This window comes from Bos taurus, chromosome 1, assembly GCF_002263795.3.
Source record: "Bos taurus isolate L1 Dominette 01449 registration number 42190680 breed Hereford chromosome 1, ARS-UCD2.0, whole genome shotgun sequence".
Taxonomy (NCBI): domain Eukaryota; kingdom Metazoa; phylum Chordata; class Mammalia; order Artiodactyla; family Bovidae; genus Bos; species Bos taurus.
Genome location: NC_037328.1, coordinates 46,643,648 through 46,663,486, shown reverse-complemented (window position 1 = coordinate 46,663,486; position 19,839 = coordinate 46,643,648). Strand labels below are relative to the sequence as shown.

At 40.6% G+C, this 19,839-nt stretch overlaps 1 pseudogene; it reads right to left on the bottom strand.

Moving 5' to 3' along the window:
• Nucleotides 1-8,167: 8,167 nt before the first annotated feature.
• On the bottom strand, nucleotides 8,168-9,128 carry LOC112446990 (large ribosomal subunit protein uL22-like; annotated as a pseudogene).
• Nucleotides 9,129-19,839: the final 10,711 nt, after the last annotated feature.

Here is a 19,839-nt window from a genome sequence, read left to right as displayed (position 1 = left end):
CTCTTTCATAATCATCTCACTTCTAAGTATTTACCCTCACTCTTCACTGGTCATTCAGCATATGCTGCCCTCTTTTATCCTAAGGTTCTAACTTTAGTATAACTTTACTGGAGGTAAGGGCTATATCTCAAGCAACATTTGTCCTATATCCACCATAGTGTCCAGTACATGGAAGTAATATTACACGTTTGTGTAGCACTGGAGTATACAAAGCTCTCTCAAGGCAGCTCTCAAGGTAACCAAACTCTCAGCAATATTATCACTGGACCCCACTGTCCTAGCCCCACTCTGAGAATCCCCCAAGCCATTCATCCACTGTTCTCACCTTTAACTCTCTATCTGCATTTTACAGATGAAAAAACCAAGACTCAGAAAAGCTGCTTCCCCTATATTTATGGGTTTGTGAGACCCTGAAGGCAAGTCCTGGTCTTCTAACTCCAAATTCAGGTATCTCTCTACTTTATCATGCTACTTCCATGAGAAGCATTCAAAACATTTTTGTGTATTTGGACCTTGACTATCAGCACCACCACCGACTCCAGTAATTTGGTAGGAAAAGATGTGTGTATGTGTGCATGCGTGTGCATATGTGTATGTGTTGTGTCGATAACTGAGTGGGGTGGATTAGAAACATAGGAGTAGTAAAGGTATAAAATAAAAACAAATAAAAGTTATGACTCTTAGGAGGTTCCAAGTGCTAAGCCTGAACCGATTTGTTATATGTTCTTGGGCAAGTCATCTTTCTAAGCCTGAGTCCATTAATGTCAGATTGAACAAGATAAACTCCAAAGCGCCTTCCAGTTCTAACACTCTGTGATGCCCTGTTTAGATCTAGAAGGAGGTTATCCCAGAACCTCATCCCCTTCCAAGCCAGCATCAAGAAACCTAGTAGCTCTTAATCCATGTACCACACTTCATGCTCTCACAGAAGAAAATGAAAGTTGGACATTTAGTCCAACTCTGCGACCCCATGGACTGTAGCCCACCAGGCTCCTCTGTCCATGGAATTCTCCAGGCAAGAATACTGGAGTGGGTTGCCATTTCCTTTTCCAGGGGATCTTCCTGTTCCAGGGATCAAACTCGAGTCTTTCACATTGCAGGCAGATTCTTTACCATCTGAGCCACCAGAGAACAGAGGAAGCCCATATCAAACCTGTCCTGATGCTCAACCCACAAATGCCCCCCTTTTAGCTCTGCTCCAAATCCATATTTGGTGCCCCAACCCAAGGCAAATATGATGTGACTCCAAACCCGCTTGTCCTTGGTCCCTTAGTCCAAAATAAGAGTCCATAGATCTGTGAAAAATGGCACCAAACTTCTGACCATAATCAATATCTAACCAAGAAAGATAAATATAATTATTACTCAAAGTGCCAGCAGATATCAACTGAAATTAAAGCTGAGGCACCAAAGAATCCAATCACCTACACTGGAATTTTTTGTAAAGAAAGATCATTACATATCTGGAATGTTTTAGGCATATCTGGTTCTTTTTAAAGCAGGAATATGGACTTAGCTATAAGACTGTTACCACCTTTCATAAATTCTGATTCTAAAGTTTATATGTGAAAACAATATGAAACTCTAAGCTTGGAAAATGGATTCTAGTGAGAATTAGCTGTGTAAGCAGGTGGAACAGTTCACTTAATCTTTTCGCACTCAATAATCCCATTATGAGATGAAGAGAGTGAGTGATAGGGAGGAGATATTAAAGTAATATACATATATAAAAATTGGTCATTTAAATTCATCAAATGCCATTGATTAATTTAAAATAGCCTCTTCAAAGAAGTTTTTTTGTTTTAAGTCCAAGGTAAGTTTTGACTGAGCTTTATAGCTACAGGACAGGGATGTTAAACAGTACATTCAGTATGTACAACTTTTAAGAACTTAACCACTAAGCTTAATGAGTGTTACTCATTCATGCCCAGATATCAACCTGAATCTTTCCCATGATTTTAGATAAGTGGTACCTCTCTCTGTGATTCTGTCTGAAAGAAAATAAAAGCCCAAAAATCTTCTTTCAGAATACTGTTGTGAGGGTACATGAAGCAAAGTCCCCTGCTATGAACTCCAGTTCCAAGTCATGGCCTCTGGAAGGGCTGGGAGGAAGCTCAGCATAAGTCAGAATAACAGACTCTCTTCCTGTATTTCTTACTGACCACTGGATAAAGAGTAATGAGTAACAACTTGTTCTTTCTCATCTTCATTCAGTTGTAAAGTGGAGGTAAATCTACAGTCAGGGGCTCTTTTCCCCACAAGCATGGGCAGAAAAGATCCAGCTCCATCTCTCACGTGATTCCCAAATGGCCTGCAAGAGTTTTCTTGTTCTGTTTACAAATTAAAACAAATTTAGCAGCTTAAAACACAGTCCCTATTATTTCAAAGTTTCTGTAGCTCAGGAGTCAGCACAGCTTAACTGGGTTTGAGGGCCAGGTTTACAGGCTGAAATTAAGGTGTTGGCTGGGCTGCATTCCCATCTGGAATCTCAACTGAGAAAGAATCTGTGTCCAAATTAATTCAAGCTGTTCACAGGTTCATTTCCTCTTGACTATACTACCAAGGGCCCTGGCTTTTAACTAGATATTGGCAGGAGGTCACCCTCAGGTCCTGGAGGCTACCTGCCATATGGACTTCTCCAACATGGCTATTTACTTCATCAGGGCCACAAGAAAAGTCCCCAGACCCAATCTACTAAGACCAAAGTCATATAATGTAAGATAATTACAGGAATGACAATCACCTTTACCATATAAATAACCTAATCATGAGAGTGATATCTCATCATCTTGCCAGGTTCTATTGCTTAGAAGCAAGTCATGGGTCCTACATAAAGTAAAAAGTGGAACATGGAACAAATCTGTCAACACCAGGAGGTTGGATTTTCTGGGGGTCACCTTACAGTCAGTCTGCCATACTGGCCCCCAACAGTGAAATCAACCATGACGCTCTACAGCTGAAGCCCTCCATTCTTACCAGGGAATTTCTTCCTCACCATCTCCCAATCACCACTGCTTCCACAGTTGTTCTAACAGCCCTGAGACTTAAAGCCACTCACATTCACAAGAGACCCTGTCCATTCATTCTGCAAATTTATCTCCTAACATAAGTCAGACGCTATGCTAGTGTGGTGGGCAGAATAATGCCACATGGATACACATACACACAGCAAAAATATGCCCAGGTCCTAATTTCCAGAACCTATGAATATGTTTGGTTAAATGTCAAAGCAGAATTTAGATTGCAGATGGAATTGAGTTTATGAATCAGCTGACCTGGAGATGGAAAGATTATCCTGAATTATCTGGGTAGGTCCAATTTAATCACAAGGATTCTTACAAATGGGGAAGAGAGGCAGAAGAGAGTGTGTCAGAGTGATGCAATGTAAAAAAGACTCATCCAGCCCCTGCTGGCTTTGAAGATGGAAGGAAACCACAAGCCAAGGAATGTGGGAAGCCTCTGGAATCTGGAAAAGAGAAGAATATGGAGTCTTCCCTTATGCGTCCCAAAAGGAACTCAACCCTGCCAACACCTGCCTGTAGCCTAGTTAGCTTAATTTCAGACTTCTGGTCTCTAGAACTATAAGATAATAAATTTGTGCTGTTTTAAGCTACCAAGTTTGTGGTGATTTGTTACAGCAACAATGGAAAACCATTGCCGCTAGGATCTGGGGACACAAACATAAAAGAGGCATGATTCTTGCCCTCAAGAAGCTCATAGGCAAATAGGATGGGAGACAACACAGATAACCTCAGAAGAGGAGACAGAGCGGCCACTAGCCTTAGCACCAAGGTCAATTTCTCAGCACCACTTACCACCCACAGTCAACTCCTCCCAAGGCCACTACTTAAGCTGCTTGTGGCTTTGGGGAAAGAATTTGCCCTTCAGTAATGCAGAGGTGACAGTTTCTGCCTCACATTTTAAAGAGGAGGAAAAAAAAAAAACCAACAAGGTTTGACACATCCAATTCAACACACAACTATAGAAAATTTTATTAAGTGCCAAGAACAGGAGATACAAAAATGAATAAAACAGATCTTCACCCTCAGAGATTTTAAACTCCTAAAGAAAGCAGACACATACATTCATAAATTTAATTCCATGATAAGTGCTGTAATAGAACTATGGACATGATCCCTTGGGAATACAGATAAAAAGGAATTAATTATGCTGAGAAAGATGGAAAGGGAGGGAGTGATATAAAGTCCCAGGAAGAAGGTGACCTGTGAAATGGATCTTGAGGAGTCATTAGGAGGATGACATGTAGATTAAGAAAAAAAACAAAGTAAAGCAGAAAGAACAAGATGAAAATGCACGACAAATAAAGGAACACATTGCATTTGAGAAATCTGCCCAAAGCAATTAGAACCTGGGATACAAGCAAAGGGACAAACTGGAGGGATATCAAACGGAGACTGACAAGGCTAGAAAGAGCCAGTGGAGAAAGGATCTATGTGTCCAGAAGCATGGACCTGAGGGCCCATAAGGGACCCTGCCATTAGGGGCATCATCCCACATGTGTTTTACATTTACTCTTGTCACAGTATGGACATTGAGCTGAAGGGATGAGAAAGTGGGGAGGGGTGCCTGATTGGAGGTCAACCGTGAACCAGGAGAAAAATTAGGAAGACTTAAGGCAGTGAATGAAGAAATAGAGGGGAAAGGGAGATTTTTGAGAGGGATGTTTGAGGTTTGAGCAAATGAACTTAATATGGGACTTAAGGGAAAGGAATTAGAAAGAATTCCTTCCGTGTTTCTACTTAGGTGACTTAGTGGGAAGGGATGGTATTTCTGATTCAGTTGCCCTAGTTGACACATAGCTGTAAACTGATCTAGGGAAGGCAAGTGAAGTAATGGGTTTTAAGAAATGATAATGCAATTAAATTATTTCATACGAAAAGGAGGATCAGTCTGAATTCCTTTAGGGAAGGAGCTACATAAATTTGAACTGTGTTATCTTTAAAAGAAAATTTCTGTCAAAAGCTAATCAGGCTAGGATTAATTGGCTTTGTATTATCTGAGAGATTTATCAGAGACTGATAAGTATTGACTAGAATCTAATGGCTACTTCAAATCTAGAGCATCCTAATGCAATTATAACAAGGTTTCATCAATGTAGAGACAAATAGAAAAGATGAAATGCAGCATTACTTTAGCTGCTAAAACAAAAAATGTTTCAATTAATTTTACTTACATCAATTACCAAAATAATCACCTACTATTATTTAAAGTGAGAGGGTTGGGAAGAGAGAGAAAACCGGACAGTGAAATTTCTCATGGGAATACCTATAATGTATTTTTAAATCTGAGATTATGGAGACTGGACAGTTCACACTTAATGCCTCATTGATTATCTCTGTTCCCACTTCTCTTTGTTAAAATGTCCACAAGTGTGCACTGACTCAAATGTTCACATTTATCTGTGCAAATGTATGGCTGAATCTGGATTTTTCTCTGGTTTGTTTACAGTATAAGCAATAACAAGATTAATATTAACTAGAAAGTTACAGTTTAAGGTCCTAATTTCACTGATCCTACTGAGAACCAAAGAAAAGCCTGACATTCTGGAAAAAGCAAGGCTCGTCTGTCACATGAATGCGGTTGTAAGAACACAGACCTTTCTCATCAGCACATAAAACTCAAAGGAGCGTTTTTGTACATTTAACAAATGCTGAGAGGTGAAGAAGAGAAAGCCTGGAAGATGAGCGTGTTGCTGTATGAATGTTATAAGATCACAGACAGAGATGATGCAACTTCTCTGCTGACAGAGCTCATCTCAGAAAAAGACTCTTCGGGGACTCCACAGTCACCATTCCTCTGACCCATTCTTTCCACTGAGTACTGTTTGCTGTGCAGCTGGTGGCGGTGGTGGTTTAGTCGCCAAGTCGTGTCTGACTCTTGCAACCCCATGGACTGTGGCCCGCCAGGTTCCTCTGTCCATGGGATTCTCCAGGCAAGCATACTGCAGTGGGTTGCCATTTCCTTCTCCATACTGTGCACCTACTATGTCCCCAACTCCAGGCTACAGTCACAGAATACTCTCCACCATCATTATCACTATCACCAAGCATTTGTACACTACCCACTCTGTACCTGGCCAACTGCCCTTATACCTGTGGAATTAACAGATTGGAATTGAAATGAGTGAAGCTACAAAACCTGAAGCACAAACCTAGTGTTACCGTTATTTTTTAAATTGATTCTTTTTCCTACAAAGTAGTCACTCTCCTCTCATCACAGCCCAGCTGGCTGCTACTAAGCAGCTGGCAGCTCATCACACACATGTGTGACATTACAAATACCTGTGTGAGGGAGAAAAGTAAAAGTTTGCATCTCCATAGTCAGCATGGATCATGCTTGAAAGATGAAATTTGAGGCTCAAAGAAATGTCATGTCTTCCCTATACTGAATTAATCAGTCAGAGGAGAATTAGACCCAGGACATAGGTCTCCCAATCTCTACCTAGTCCAGAGTTATTCCTACAGTTACTCCACCTTGTTTTTAAAATTCATTTATTTGGGCTTAAAAGTAGATTGACTTAGAACTATCAAGCTAATGAATCCCGTGCTTGCCTGCTTCTGAGCTGTACGCTAACCTGTTACAGTTTTCCACTGATAATGCAAACACATGACCACCAGCTATTTTTCTAGCCCCAGAAAGAGCTTGTGTCAAGGTTTTCATCCACTTTTATCTGGTCTGATAGTATAATATCAGGGCTGGTAGAAAGTAAGAATAAGCTTTGTAGTGATGGAGAAAGACTTTTCAATGCAAAACTGACCAAACTGTAAATCAAATCTGTGCACCTAACAACTTAAAATACAGTCAGTGGACCAGCAATATTAGCATTTCTTCGGAGCTTATTAGAAATGCAGGATCTCAGGCCCAGTTGCCCATCTACTGAATCAAAATTTGCACTTTAACAAGATATCCAGGTGACTCACATACACATTAAATTTTATGAAGCACTGTCCTAGGCCATGGAGAAGGCAATGGCACCCCACTCCAGTACTCTAGCCTGGAAAATCCCATGGATGGAGGAGCCTGGTGGGCTGCAGTCCATGGGGTCACGAAGAGTCGGACACAGCTGAGCAACTTCACTTTCACTTTTCACTTTCATGCATTGGAGAAGGAAATGGCAACCCACTCCAGTGTTCTTGCCTGGAGAATCCCAGGGATGGCGGAGCCTGGTAAGCTGCCATCTATGGGGTCACGCAGAGTCGGACACGACTGAAGCGACTTAGCAGTAGCAGTCCTAGACCTGGTGAACACCAAGTCACCAGAGCTTCCCAATTCCAGTGAGACAAAAGCCTCATAGCTGTGCTGAGTCAGCAGTTTCCTCAGCTCTTAGCAGAGGTGGGCAGAGCCTGAATTCTTCAAAGCCACTGGGGCCAGCTGCCTCCAATCATGCACAGCCTGTCCACTTACCCTGGCGTACCACATAAACACAGGCTTGTACTTCTTGCACGTACATGAGAAAAGGTTATGTACTTTTCACGTACTGTCTGCATGAGAAAGATTAATACTGTTCTAACAACTGAGTGAATTTGAACAAGTGTTGGAAGCATGAATTCAATTTTGTAGGGTTCTTTGATGTCACAAAATATGCCATAAAATCATCAAGGGGTTATTTTTATCAACACTAACGGGACACACTGGGATTCCAGAAGGCACACAGCTGCTGCTTTGTTCCGAGGGCTTACTATTTGGTATCCCAGAAGGCAGGATGATATCCCAATCCCAGTACTCTGTGACAGTGACTTTTAGAGTAGGTTTGAGGCATCTCTTTTTATCTGATAGGAAATGACAGCCATTACATTGAATTATAAGATGACAGCACACTCTAAGAATGAGAGGAATTCAGGCTTATAAAACAGCCCCTTACATTTTCCTATTGAGAAAATATCTGCAACTTACTTTTTCTCTGGAAATATTTGATTTTACATGCTTATTAGAAAGGGAGCATCAGTATAAATAAAAGCATGCCAGCTTCTTTGTAATGCAAGGTGGTCCAATGCAAAACATTCGGTGCACTTGGCCATCTTCAGTCTCAGCACAACCCAGGTACTCTCGACCTACCTAATTCAGTCCAGCACAGCCGACATCAGCCATACTTAAATTTAAATACGATGAGTTGTAGTTTAAATTTAAATATAAATTAATTTAAATCAAACAGGATAAAAAATTCAGTTTATAATTAGCATTTACTATATTTCGAGAGTTCAAAAGTCACATATGTGTAATGACTACCATAGTGGATATGCATATATAAATTATTTCCACTATCAGAGACAGTTCTATTAGAAGGTGCTACTCCAGGTTGTGCACATAAAGTATGTTCCAGCCCTAAATTCTTGCAGGATAAGGGCCAAAGGGCCTTTCTTTATCATATTTCTATTCTTTTTTTTTTTTACTTCATATTACTATATTTTTTAATTTGATTTGCACTTTTTGTGGCATTTATTTCTAGGCCAAAAGTTTTTGTCTCTTCCGCTTCTTCTGGGATATCTTTTTCTTCTGTGCAACCTCTTCTGGTTTAGGAACAACCTGCTCTTTTTCAGTAAGGATCATCTCCATGTGGCAGGGACAGCTCATGTACGGGTTGATCCAACCATGAGCTCCGTTAGTCCTGGGCTGCATCTTAGGGGCTTTGTCCACCTGGATGTGCTCAATGACCAAAGAATCTACATCTAAGCCTCTAGGTCCAGCATTACTCTCTGCATTTTTGAGCATGTGCAGTAAAATTCAGCATTCTTTTTGTACCACTAACCCTGCCTCCAATGCCAGTGTTTGGCCTGAGCACACCTGCCAACTTCACCATTGTAAGGATGGAATGAAAAGTGACATCCTTCAGATGTTGTCATTGTTCAGTCACTAAATCATATCTGACTTTCTTGTGACCCCATGGACTTCAACAGGCTCCTCTGTCCTCCACTATCTCCTCAAGTCTGCTCAAATGCATGTACATTGAGTTACGAATTTGAGCAAATCCTTCAGATGCTTGGTGGCTTTTTATAGGCACATCCTTAATGGCCTGGGCAATTTCACGAGTGTTTTTAATGTGAACATGAAGAACCTATTGATTTGTATGATTTTGTGGGGTTTTCTGGGTTAAGTGAATAGTGAATCATTTTTAGAGGTCACCTCAGGCCACTTACCAGAAAAGCATCATATTACTATTCTTAACAACCAACTTAAGCCCAGTAAGATAAAATTGTGAGCCAACCATACAGTTACTCTCAAGAATGTCTTCCCTCTGTTTCTACTCCCCAACCCCAGCATCAGGAGCTAGTGAGACTTCCTAGAACACTGTAGGAAGATCACTCCAGGAGAAACATAGTTTGAGTTTTCTAACCATGCCTCACATCCACCCTTCACGGTAAATTCTTAAGGCATGCCCACTCCATCCCTACATACCCAAAATACTCCACCAAAATGGCCACCATAGAAAGAATTATATTATGTCTGTTAGCTCATTAATTCTCATAAGGTCATCCATCTTACAAATGTGAATCAAAAGATATCTCTCTACCAGGCATTGTGCAAGGCACAGAAGATACAGTGATGGATATGACAGGCATGGTCTCTTTCCTCAAGGAATTGACAGTCTAGCAGGAAATAGTGAACAAGCTATTACAAGTGTGACACAGACAACACGGGGGAGGCAGCAAATGATCCAAGAGGAAGGTCTGACCTTGTCTGCTGGGTTAGGGAAGGTCTCCTTAGCAAGTGATGTTTGAGGTGAGGTTGGAAAGATAAAATGCTAGTTAGAAGAGGAAGCGAGGAATGGCATTCCAAGCAGTGGTAATGCCATGGCCCAAGGCTTTGAAGCTCGGAAGAACAAAGAATTGAAAGAGAATTGGTGTGATGGGCTCCCAGAGACTGAGTGGAGAGGGGCAGAGACAAGGGGAAGAGAAAAAGTGGAGGTCACTCAGGCTGCAGAGAACAGATAGGAAGGGAGCAAAAATGCATTCACAGAGATTATATTTGAAGTTCTGCACAGGATCAAGGGCCAGGGTGAAGGCACAGTAAAAGTGAACAGATTAACGAAACATTTGGACATAAAGAAAATCAACAGACTCTAAGACTGAATGGATATCAAGAGTGAGGAAGAGAGAGGAGTTTTAAAATGATCCCAGATTTCTGGGTTTCAGGACGGTTTAGATGGTAAACTGGCAAACACTGTAAAAGGAGAATGTTGCAGAGATCCAGGTATTAAAGTTAAGTTGGAATTAAGATGGAACTAAAAATGTCTATGAGACACGCACTTATCTCACACGCTAGTAAAGTAATGCTCAAAATTCTCCAAGCCAGGCTTCAGCAATACGTGAACCGTAAAATTCCAGATGTTCAAGCTGGTTTTAGAAAAGGCAGAGGAACCAGAGATCAAATTGCCAACATCTGCTGGATCATGGAAAAAGCCAGAGAGTTCCAGAAAAACACCAATTTCTGCTTTATTGACTATGCCAAAGCCTTTGACTGTGGATCACAATAAACTGTGGAAAATTCTGAAAGAGATGGGAATACCAGAGCACCTGACCTGCCTCTTGACAAACCTATATGCAGCTCAGGAGGCAACAGTTAGAACTGGACATTGGACAACAGACTGATTCCAAATAGGAAAAGGAGTACGTCAAGGCTGTATATTGTCACCCTGCTTATTTAACTTCTATGCAGAGTACATCATGAGAAACGCTGGGCTGGTAGAAGCACAGGCTGGAATGAAGATTGCCGGGAGAAATATCAATAACCTCAGATATGCAGAAAGTGAAGAGGAACTAAAAAGCCTCTTGATGAAAGTGAAAGAGGAGAGTGAAAAAGTTGGCTTAAAGCTCAGCATTCAGAAAACTAAGATCATGGCAACTGGTCCAATCACTTCATGGCAAATAGATGGGCAAATAGTGGAAACAGTGTCAGACTTTATTTTGGGGGCTCCAAAATCACTGCAGATGGTGACTGCAGCCATGAAATTAAAAGACGCTTACTCCTTGGAAGGAAAGTTATGACCAACCTAGACAGCATATTAAAAAGCAGAGACATTACTTTGCTAACAACGGTCCGTCTAGTCAAGGCTATGGTTTTTCCAGTAGTCATGTATGGATGTGAGAGTTGGACTGTGAAGAAAGCTGAGCACCAGAGAACTGACGCTTTTGAACTGTGGTGTTGGAGAAGACTCTTGAGAGTCCCTTGGACTGTAAGGAGATCCAACCAGTCCATCCTAAAGGAGATCAGTCCTGGGTGTTCATTGGAAGGACTGATGCTAAAGCTGAAACTCCAATACTTTGGCCACCTCATGCGAAGTGTTGACTCACTGGAAAAGACCCGATGCTGGGTGGGATTGGGGGCAGGAGGAGAAGGGGATGACAGAGGATGAGATGGCTGGATGGCAACACTGACTCGATGGACATGAGTTTGAGTGAACTCCGGGAGTTGGTGATGGACAGGGAGGCCTGGCGTGGTGCGATTCATGGGGTCACAAAGAGTTGGACACGACTGAGCGACTAAACTGAACTGAGCTGTGAGACCTAGTATAAAAGCTGGGTGTCCGAGTGGCCAGCAGACTCATCACTGAGATCCGGGGATCACCATCAGGGGTTTAGATGAGATTGAAACACACAGAGTCAATGGGATCACCTCAGGAGAGAGCGCGGATTAGGAAGAAAGGAAGCTGATGACCCACAGAGCCCCACAAGGAACCTGAAGCACACAGAGGGCTGCAGCAACCTTCAGGAGATCCACAAATCTCATCAGTGGTCCATTTAGAAACATCCAAGATTCAGTCTCAGCAATCAAGCGTCTGCAACTGGCAAGAGACTGTCTTTCCAAGGTTTTCTGCAAGATTTGACATATTTGAACACTTTCCGATCTTCATTTCTGTCTCTGGCTTAAAGCAGATAGTGCTCAGTTAGACTTCTGGCAGCTCTGCTCCAGTAGAGCAGTCTTCCCTCGATTCCTTGAGGTGTACTGCCACCTGGTGGCCACTGCCTGACAGACGCAATCTCGCCCTGCTCTTCCTTTGTGCTGGTTTGAGATCCACAAACCCTTAAGGTTGCCTTCTACCCAAACTACGCTATTTTAAGCTTCTTTGATCGTCTCATTGAGCTTGAAGTACAACTGAGCAGGAAGGTAACTGAAGTGTAGCTGAGCAGCAATCACTGATTTTTTTCCCTCCTCTCTTCAAATATTTTTGTAATACAGGTAGGAACTGTTAATGGAATCAGGAAGTACAGATGACAGAAGAGCTCATAAATTGCTATAACACCATAGATATGTTCCTAGTAATGACATTAACCATATTTTTAATGTATTTACATATAGAATTTAATTAGCTCGTGGTAGCTTTTCTTCCCACTAGCATTAAACCAAATTCCGGGCAACAAAATATATTTAATGGATGATAAAATAAACCAACACAGTTGTTTAATTTTCCATTTTCAGAGTCAGTTACAAGCATTAAAATACAGAAAATTATTTTAACAGTAAATATAAAGTTAATTCATAGTATACTCTTCTATTTTTTCCCATACTTTTCCTTTCACAGATAATATGTAAAATTTTGGAAAAATAAGATATTTTGCACTTTTAAGGATGAGCTAAGTTATGATGATGGTGTCCTCTGAACAATTCTATCTAAGAAAACAGTTTTCAATTTAGCTTAAATGTAAACTGCAAAAAGTATTTAATACTAATAGTTTTTGTCCAAACTTCCCAATTATATATCACATGAAGTAATTATAAAGGTTCTAATTTACTGAGAATTTCTAATTGACAAGAGATCAAACACCCTTGTGTTACATGATATTCAGTCACTTTAAGAGAGATGAAACTCAACCAAAGACAAATTTTAAAGCAAAATTAAACAGTTAACACAATCATAAAACAAAAGAACCAGTATGAACCATGCGCTTTCTTAATTATCTCAGTTCCTTTCAGTTCAGATGTTTATAAAAACGTATATTTGGAATATGTTTGGTCTTCTATCAGAAACATGCCCAGAACTTTTATTTCTCTAAACTCTACAATAATTATTGAATAAACCATTGGTGAATAAATATGGAGAGTGCCAGGCTGTGTAGCACTAGACGATGAATGATATAAAACAATTCTTTATCTTGTATTAACTTGAAACCTGATTGCTGCTGCTGCTGCTAAGTCGCTTCAGTCGTGTCCGACTCTGTGCTACCCCATAGATGGCAGCTCACCAGGCTCCCCCGTCCCTGGGATTCTCCAGGCAAGAACACTGGAGTGGGTTTCCATTTCCTTCTCCAATGCATGAAAGTGAAAAGTGAAAGTGAAGTCGCTCAATCGTGTCCAACTCTTCGCGACCCTGTGGACTACAGCCTACCAGGCTCCTTCATCCATGGGATTTTCCAGGCAAGAGTACTGGAGTGGGGTGCCATTGATTACCAATGTGTAAATCAATTCCAATAGAAGATGGGAAAGCACTCAAAATTATACATCATGCAAATCTAAATAAGTATTATTCTCATAATAGAGTTACCTCACCAACATCATTGTAAAGGAGAGCTCCATCACAAACACACATGTACAATTTTACCAAATAGATGAAATGAAATACACAGCAGAAGTTAAAAACTTATGGCCACTGCAAAAGTAAGACTCAGCTTTGAAACTTCCCATTAACTTTTGGTTTGAAGATTGACTGTTTGTGACACAGCTTATTCTTTTTTTTTTTTTTTTATCATAATTCTCTGATTTTCTATCTTGATTCTCAGAATGAATATGGAGCAGCAACCAAACAGAGAACAGAAGGCCAGATTGCCAGCAGCACCTATCTAAATACTGCTGTGCTGTGCAGAGAGCAATGATGTGTGTCCAGTCGAAGCACACAGTAAATTATGTGGAACATCCAACCCCCAAGTGTCCTGTGCTGCCATGTAGGGAAACTCACAGAGCATATCTGAGGGATCTCTTTGCTCAGGAAGGTTTAAGCAAAGTTCAAAACAAAATCTGCTCCCCAGTGGATAATCTTAAATCAAAATCGGGATGCCACAGGCTTGATTCATGAGCCTATAAAACCCTATGAGTCCTGACACATATAAACACATTCTCAGATTCCCAGCAATCCTTTTGCTCTTTCCTCTAATAATGTCAACTTTCCTTGGGTCATCATCACATCCCAGGAGTTTTTATAGGAAAAGCATTATCACAGAAGAAATTTTAAAAGCCCTTCTTACAGAGAAATTAAAAGACTCTTGCTCCTTGGAAGAATAGCTATGTCAGACCTAGACCATGTTTTAAAAAGCAGAGACCTCACTGTGCTGACAAAGGTCCATATAGTCAAAGCTATGGTTTTTCCAGTAGTCAAGTATGGATGTGACAGCTGGACCATAAAGAAGGCTGAATACCAAAGAACTGACACTTTCATACTGTGGAAGTGGAGAAGACTTGGACTGCAAGGAGATCAAACCAGTCTATCCTAAAAGAATTCAACCCTGAATGTTCATTGGAAGGACTGATGCTGAAGCTGAAGCTCCAATGCTTTGGCCACCTGATGCGAAGAGATGACTCATTAGAAAAGACCCTGATGCTGGGAAAAACTGAGGGCCAGAGGAGAAGGGGGTGAAAGAGGATAAAGTGGTTGGATGGCATCACTGACTCAGTGGACATGAATTTGAGGAAACTCAGGGAGAGAGTGATGGACAGAGAAGCCTGGCATGTTGCAGTCCATACAGTAGCAAAGAGTTGGACCTGACTTAGCAACTCAAGAACAGCATTTGTTTACAATTTGTAACAAATGTGAGTACATTTGTTTACAATTCCTGAATGTTCTTAGATGCTCACTGAAGAACAAATCATTAATATCAGGATCTAGACCACAGCCAAAGATTCATTTTCCTGCTGCTCTGTTTTTGTCACACAAACTTTGAGATAATCTGCATCACCAGTTACCCTAAAGGAACTGATAGTGACCTTTCATGGCAGTGGCTTCTAGAGACAACACCTCATGTCTCCCCAGTTCAACTCTGTACTAGTCAGCCAGGCTGCCTTAACAATATACCACAGTCAGGGGGCTTAAATAACAGAAATGTATTTTCTCACAGTTTGGGAGGCTGGATGTCCACAATCAAGCTGCCATCGGGGTTGGTAACTTGTGAAATTCCTCCACTTGCAGACAAGTCTGCAAAAACTTGCAGTTTTTCCATGTCCTCACATGGCCTTTTCTCTCTGTGAGTGCATGAAAAGAGAAAGTTCTTCATCTCTGCACTTATATGGACACTAATCACATTAGACTAGGGCCCCACCCATATGACTCACTTAACTTAATTACCTCCTTAAATATCCTGTCTCTAGATACAGTCACATTAGGTTAGATCTTCAACATATTAATTTTGTGAGAACACAGTTAAGTCCATAACAAATTCATGTTTATTGATAGTCTAGTATAAGAAAGATATGGCACTAGACTCAGGAAATACAAAAGTAAATAAGACATTGTCCCTGGCCTCAAAAAGTACACAACTTAGTGAGGAGATCAATGTGTATATAACTATCTAGGACCCAAATCAGCTGCAAAAGTACAGATATTATAATCTAAAAGAGTGATAAAATGCTGTAGAAGAAAGGGACCATGGATGAGTTTAAACAAAGGGTGTGATATGGCTCTGTGCCCTTTAGAATGATCACTCTGGGAAAGTGAAGAAAATGGACTGGGATAGAGACTGAAAGCAAAGAGGAAAGTTAGAAATTTCCTGTTAACCTAGAAGATGAAGAAGGAAAACTGAAACTATATCAGAGAAGTATGATTAAAGGCAAGGAAACAGATTTGAGAGACGTTTAAATAATAAGGTCAAGAAAATTTGGGGAAATTAATGATTTCTATCACAAAGAACTTCTGGGGAGCATTACTCTATTTTTCACTTTTCTCAGTCTGCTCAATTAGCATTTCCACATCTCCTTGATTTATAACTCTGTTAGTACATGTTGAAAAATATCTTTAATTCAATCTAACTTGCTTCCTAACATAACTCTGATCACCTTTCCCAAGTACACTAATTTTACAAATTTAAACATGCTAGACATTGTCACTGGATATTGAAAGTAAAGATCTATTAATGCAAATCTAACAGCCTTGGATATTAATATATTCCTTAATATATATTTAGGAATTATATCTCAGAGTTTACCTGTAGACTCTAGACATATATTATTCTCAAAGGCAATACTAGTTGGGCACTCTTTTTTTCTCTTTTTGTGGCCATGATACACCACCATTCTTTTGGGTACCCAGCTCATGCCTTGGAATCATCATGAACCTTTCCTTCTCCCCAAATTCTTCACCCAGTAAGTCACAGAGACCTGCAAGCCTTCCTTCAGATTTTAAAGTGAAATGTGTTGCTATTCAGTCTCCAGGTGTGTCCAACTCTTTTGCAACCCCATGGACTGTAGCCCACCAGTCTCCTCTGTCCATGGAATTCTCCAGGCAAGAATACTGGAGTGGATTGCCATTTCCTTCCACAGGATCTTCCCAACCCAGGGATCGAACTTGCTTCTCTTGTATCTCCTGAACTGCAGGCAGATTCTTTACCACTAAGCCACCTAAAATGGCTTTACCAGTCATCTTTTCCTTTCTATTTCCAGGGCCAGTCCTCAGTATCACCAGAGTTATTCCAAGCCATTCTGCTGGCAACAGCCACATGCCTTCCAAAGACATGATTCCATTCAAGCACTCATATTAGGGCTTCCTCTGACCCAATCAGCCAGAACTAGCACCTTCTCTTAGAAATTGTATCACAGTTATCTGTATGTGCCTCCCTCCAACTAGAAGATGCAATTGTTAAGTGCAAGAGCCATATCTTGTTCAATCAAATCCACACATATGCTTTGGACCTGTATATACTCTGTGTTGAATTAATTGTTTAAGAGATTCCTTGTGTGAAGAGAGTTTACATTAGTGATTGTGTCAAATATAGTGTTGCAGGAGTATATGCTGTTCTCCTACTCATATGTAAAGTATTTAACTGCCAGGCCATGGTGTTCCATTTCTTTATACTTCAGAGAAGCTAAGGCAATGCCTTAAAGTTAGTAGGTGCCCAGGTGGTAACTTGTGTTTCATGTAGGCAGCATCTTTCTACTCAATGCAGCACAAACTGGAATCAGGTTGCAATCAAAACACATTTCCCTACTTCTCCTATATTATAAGCTTCATTCAAGAGATCATTTAAGACTACCATTTCTCAGATACTCTTCCAAAATCTATTATGTTAACATGAAGTATAAGCTGGCCCCTGAATCTTATGTGGCTTCTAACACTGCTTTGTGTGGAAGTACAGGGTGAAAATGGAATTTAGTCACTACAGGAGGTTAAAAACCAGACTTTAAAACTGAATTCTGTAGCCAAAGCCAACTATTCCTCTTCTGTGTTTCTTGAAACGCTGTCTTGCCCAGGTTCCTTAAAAGCTTTGGCGCCAATTAGCTGCCAAATTTCAGCTGATCCTGATCACTGCAGAACCAAGAAGTTAAGCTATCGCAGTAAAAAATAAGCCCTGTTCTCACTTCACTTTCATTCCATACTCCAAAATGACAATGTTTTATTTATATAGGTTGTCTTACTGAGAGAAGTCAGACATGGAACAATGAACTGGTTCAAAATTGGGAATGGAGTACATCAAGACTGTATATTATCACCCTGCTTATTTAACTTCTATGCAGAATACATCATGTGGAATGCTGGGCTAGATGAAAGACAAGCTAGAATCAAGATTGCAGGGAAAAATATCATTAACCTCAGATATGCAGATGATACCACCCTTATGGCAGAAAGCAAAGAGGAACTGAAGAGCCTCTTAATGAAAGTGAAAGAGGAGAGTAAAAAAGCTGGCTTAAGCCTCAACATTCAAAAAACTAAAATCATGGTATCCAGTCCCATCACTTCATGGCAAATAGATCGGGAAACAATGGAAACAGTGGCAGACTTTATTTTCTTGGGCTCCAAAATCACTGCAGATAGTGACTGCAGCCATGAAATTAAAAGACACTAGCTCCTTGGAAGAAAAGCTATGACAAACCTAGATGGCATATTAAAAAGCAGAGACATTATTTTGCCAACAAAAGTCCATACAGGCAAAACTCTGGTTTTTCCAGTAGTCCTGTATGGTTGTAAGAGTTGGACCATAAAAAAGACTGAGCACTGAAGAACAGATTCTTTTGAACTGTGGTGTTGGAGAAGACTCTCGGAGTCTCTTAAACTGCAAGGAGATAAACCAATCAATCCTAAAGGAAATCAATCCTGAATATTCATTGGAAGGACTCATGTTGAAGCTAAAACTCAATACTTTGTCCACCTAATGCAAAGAGCTGACACATTAGAAAAAACCCTGCTGGGAAAGATTGAAGGCAGGAAGAGAAGGGGATGACAGAATGAGATGGTTGGATGGCATCACCAACTCAATGGACATGAGTTTGAGCAAGCTCCAGGAGATGGTGAAGGACAGGGAAGCCTGGCATGCTGCAGTCCATGGGGCCGCAAAGAGTCGGACACATCTGAGTGACTACACAACAACAATAAGTGAGAGAAGTACAAACCACAAGGAACAACACTACAGCAAGTCTGATATTTTCTAGGTTTCCTTTACATCATAGAAAGCCATGTTCAACTTGGTACCATTGAAAAGACCAGATTGTCTACATGCAGTAAATGAGAATACATGAATGGTTCAGTGTAATGTCCAAATGACTTGTTCCTACACTGGTAATGTTTATTAGCTTGCTCTGTATTGGTACCATACTAAGTGCTTTATATACTTTCTGTCCTTCTGTGCACATTCTATCATCTAGCCTTCACAACAATTCTTTGTGGTCACAATTATTCCTTTTCATGGATGGGAAAAAATGAGGCTGAGAGAGGCCTGCTTGTACCTATGGATACACAACTAGTAAGCTGGAGGAGCTGGGATAAACCTAGCTCAGTCTAACTCCAAAAACTATTATCTTTACCACTGCTCCTATCTAAGCTTAACTGAAAAATTCAAATGTGAGGAGTAACCACTGGTTTGGCCGCAAGGACTCAAAATCACAGGATAAACAGGATAAACCTTCCTAGAACAATTTTGCACAATGACAAGGTAACAAAATATATTTCAATATATTAAAACAAAAAAGAATGCATATGAGTCTAATATGTAATTCATACACATTTTTAAAATAAAATAGAAGGCACCAAAATATTATCTTTTTTGAAACAGTCCCACATGAGACTATGTCTCACATTCTGCCTGCCACCTTTCCTTTCCTTCCCACTCCCAGGGTTATTTGTTTGGCCCTACATTTCATTAAAAGTTTCAGGTGTGACCCAGACAATATCTACACATTAGGAGATACACTCTAGGGGCAGAGGCATAGGAACAAGATGGACAGTTTTATTTAAGTGGGCTATTTGTGTTTATAGGACTGTAGCCTCCAGCCAGAAGACAGAGGATTGGGTACCAAAGTGTCCATCAGAGGAGGGGTTCAATACAGGGTCAAGTAAAATCCAAGACAAAGTGAAAGCAGGGAGAAAACAGAGTGGGGGAATCCAAAGCTGGAAGGGTACCCTTCGGGTTCCAGATCCAAGATCTTCTGGACCATAAAGAAGAGAAAGAAAGGGAGAGACGGAGAGAAACAGAAAGGGTAGGGGAGACATAAGCAGAGAGGAAGTGGGGAAGAATGAGCAGGACAGAGGAGGTAAATGGAAGAAAGGAAGGAAAACTAGTTGAAAGAAAAAGAAAGTTGGGGTACTAGCTGTGCTCAAGTATCTTACCAATTGTCAGTGAATTTAGTCTTGGTCAATATTCCAATATCACTGTTATTTGTTGCCTGTACATGTGTCCTAAACCATTCACT